The sequence below is a fragment of the Astatotilapia calliptera genome, chromosome 3 (assembly GCF_900246225.1).
Source record: "Astatotilapia calliptera chromosome 3, fAstCal1.2, whole genome shotgun sequence".
NCBI classification, from domain to species: Eukaryota; Metazoa; Chordata; class Actinopteri; order Cichliformes; family Cichlidae; genus Astatotilapia; species Astatotilapia calliptera.
In genome coordinates, this window is record NC_039304.1 from 26,663,119 (window position 1) to 26,667,320 (window position 4,202).

Genomic DNA, 4,202 nt, shown 5'->3' on the forward strand with positions numbered 1-4,202 from the left:
CAAACAGCTGGTATGTAATTCACCTTCTGGACAATAGCTATTATTCAAATGGCCAAACCGGCCATCATTTCTGCTCTGGGAAGGTTACTACTACTACAACAACAACAGCATCATCTGCAGTTTGTCGTATTCCAGAAAGGAACACATTTTATCCATCCTTGGCATGTTCTCTTTGTTCTTTGTTTGATATTCATAGAAAAGAGCCAAGTTTCCTCTTTATCGAGTGGATCGGATTCCTTTGTCCCCACAGATTGTTGACTTTACTTGGACTGGACAGCCTGAGAGCTATTGAGTGTTCCAAGTGTCAGCTCAGAGTGTCAGTCTGAGTGTCAGCCTGAGCGCACTCTTATTTTTCTGCATGTTTAAGTAAGTTGTCACTGGCTCCATGGCTGAGCTGACAATTACTAACAGTTCACATTAATGGGATTGACCCTCTCCAGGCAGGCGTTGCAAATTTGCAACAGTTAAAAACAAACAACCTGATTACCCCACATACATATGTTATGAGTTTTTTTTACTCAGAAGTACCACTGCAGGACTTGGTTGTGGGGCCAAATATTAACAATATAGTAATAGGAAACGTGTAATAATAAGGTTATATTGGTTTATGCCTTAACATATTAGGATTTCTTTACTGTATTATAATGCTGTAATCAATTCTACTTGATGTTCACAAAATCATTCTTTATTTGAAGGTAATGATGTAAATATTATGTTATGTGTTACTGCCTGGAAACATATGTGGTAGTTTTTGTAATAACCTGGAATCAGAACTGCAAATTGCAAAACTGTATCATTCTAATATGGAATTAGATAAAAACATCTACACAAAAACTACCACATATCACATAACCCATTGCATAATGTTAATGCATCAACCATTATAAATTAATATGAGGGTATTATTACAAGACATGGTACAAATTTCTAATTCACAGATATTACCATTTTATTAACATCAGGTTATCATAATATTTCTAAAGTAACACTACGTGGTTTTGCCCCATACTTTTGTTTTTACATTACAGTGCTTAGTTGCTGGCCTGTTATTACCCAGTTACATATATTTAAATGTAATATTACTAGATCACCGTTAATTTTAGATCAATACTTGTATATTACTTTAGTAATTAAATGTTAATAACTTGCTGTCCTCATGTTATTTTCATCCTTTTTCCCACCTTGCAGTCCTACTATTGCCACATTTTTACTGAGCTGTAACAAAAAACTACTCTCTCTATTCTCTTCCCAGTCGTTTGCTATAGTTTTATGCTCAGTGTGATGGTTTAGGTTTAGATTACTAAAAGTCATTAGAATTCATTCCCTGCCAACCCTTTATATTTAAACTGCATGGGTAACTCAGCAGAAACTTTTTGGTATGCTTTTACACATTTAAATTGAAACTGGGAGCAATCAAGGTCGTCTTGTCATTTATCATTCTAATTTATAAAAGTGTGCCTTTTGAGTTCCCTTTGGGTGAAACGTATGCACTAAATAAATCTGCTCAGTGGCTTTTCATTAAATTACACCTACATGTTCTGCCTTTAAAGCAGCTCCTGTTTAATTTAGCAACGCCAGTAAGCAGAGATTCAGATGAGAAAAGTGAACCAAAGTTAAATAATGAGGGAGCACAAAATAACATAATATTGGAGAGATGATAGAAATATCATGCCAAGATAATTTATACGGGAAAAACAAAATTGCAGTACAACATGAAGAGGACACTCTTACACAGAAAAGTAGAATTAGAAGGCTTTACACACACGGGATCACAAAGTATGAATTTAAAAAGAAAGTAAAAATGGCTCAAGTTTTAGACTCTGCAGTTAAATGGACATCACTGGTGACAGCAGCTCTTTATCACACTGACCCAAGTCAGCATGATCCTCTTTTAATGCACCGACAATTTTTATTCAGTCATTAATCACAACGATTCAAAGCAGGCTTCAACCCATCAAAAAGCCACTGATACTGCAGCGGCACGAATGTAACAAAGCTGGAGCATAAATCTATGCTGCTAAAATTACTTCTACTGTTGAAGCTTCAGCATGATTGTATGAGTAAACTCTGTGTCTATTAGTGCTTTTGCAAAAGCAACACTTTTCTTTTAATCAAATCAAATTTAATATGCACTTCCAATGCCTCTTTGACCATGGCAATGAATTGTCTGTTTTCTTAATTAATCTTCCTCAGTAAAGCACTGTATGTTTACATCACAGTGCTTTATGGATATACTTCCTGTTTTAGGTATAAGTTTCCAATCTCAGTGTTGTTCTTGCACTGTTTTGAAAACACAAATGTTGGGCTTTCCAGATTTGTGGCATTGCAACTAAATCAGGTGACTACCTAAATGCAAAAAGAAATGGTTTTGCTGACAAGCCGTTTTAAAAGGAGGTATCAAGTTAAGTTTTCATTCCGTTTTGCTCACTCCATCAAAAAGTATTTGACTGTTTTCAGTGAACAATATGAAAAAGACTGCAGTCAGCAGTGTTCCTATTTAGCCAGTTTCAGCAAGGTAATTCCCAGCACAGCCTTGGAGAGCAACATTATCCAAAATATTCACCCTCTCTATACAGACTCAAGATGGGAGTGAATCAGACTCAAAGGACTCTCAGAAACATAAGAATTATCAATCCAAAAATGTGTCCACACATGTGTTTCCAATTTCTTTTAAAGGATCACAGATGAGGACTAGCTAGCACTAAGATCAGTGATTGTCAACACTGTCACCCCATCACTGCTTTCTATCATTTTAAAATTACAGTTTATTCTAAAGCTTGTTTTAACAGGACAGAATTGTTAGCATTTCAACGTGGCAGCAGTAAAACTCCTCTGAATGTCATTCTTAGTTCTTAATTTGAAACTGTATACGTTTTCATTAAGTGATCATGCATTTTAGATCAACCAGTGTCAAATCAAGGAAAAATGTGTTTTTCCGTCTGCACAGACTAGTTTGCAGTATGGACCTTTCTTGTACTCAGTGTTAATTAATACTAAATTCATTTGATAACTGTCTTTGTTAGATATTAGATTTTTATGATACAGAAATAGATGCTTATAAAATAAATCCTAATAGTTCTAACATCTTCTTGCCATATACGCTTAAATAATTTTATTATTAAGGCTGTTATGTTTTCGTGTCTTAGGTAAAACAGGGCATGATATCTATGATATGGAAACTTCAAAGTATGGTACTGTATAAATGAAGATTAGGCCAAGATTGCAAACCCAATGGGAAAGATTTATCTTTGCAATCTGCCAACTAGTCAGTCGATGCAGACAGCACAGTGATGTAGAGAAACTATTTTGTGCAAAGAGGATAAAAGCCTCTGTCCTGTTTTGATGAGAAGGATAAAAGATATTTGGCACTTTTGAGCTCTACACAATAATGCGGTAGACTGCAAAACTAATTTTGACCTAAACATGAAGCGCAACTCTATCTATACTTGTATACGCAAAGCAAATAAGTGCACAGAGTAGTATTTACAACATAAACTGTACCTGATGAAAATTATATGTCCAACTATACATTAATACATTCTTTTTTTATGTTAGAGGAGCCTGCAGAGGAAACTGTCAGATACAGACTTGGTTTGCAATTAGATCTCTGACATCTTTTTAAAAATTCACCCAGATAACAGTGCTTTGAGGCCAAATAACTTTGTACTGGTGTGACCTGAGACATACCCCATGAAACTAATGCAAGTGAATATTAAAGAAAACTTGATTAATTTGAGAGTTACTTACAAGATTGCAACCATAGCGGGAACAAGAATGGGATGCCAAGGAGATCAAAAAGAGCTTGCTGGGAAAAGACTGGAGTCAGAAGAATAATTACTGGTGATAGATAAGCACATGCTAATTGAAAACAGGAGAAGTCTGACCGGCTATGAGTGAGATATGTCAGGAAAGGTAGGTTGATCGTGTAGCTGGTATGAAACAGTTATGACTGTGACTCAGGAGGACAAGCAGGTCATCAACTAATTGGAAAGTAGCTGGTTTAAACCTTTGCTATTAAAGTCAAGTGCCTTCCGGTAAGTAGCTGAAGCAAGGGGTTGCCTTCAGTTTTTTATGCTGGTGTACTGTAATACTATGACGTAAAGTACTAAAATAAAAGGGAGCTACTGTTCCCTTTTCAAAATCTAAAATTAATAGCAATGCATCGAAAATTTGACCATTTGTTCAAAAGTACATTGATGAGG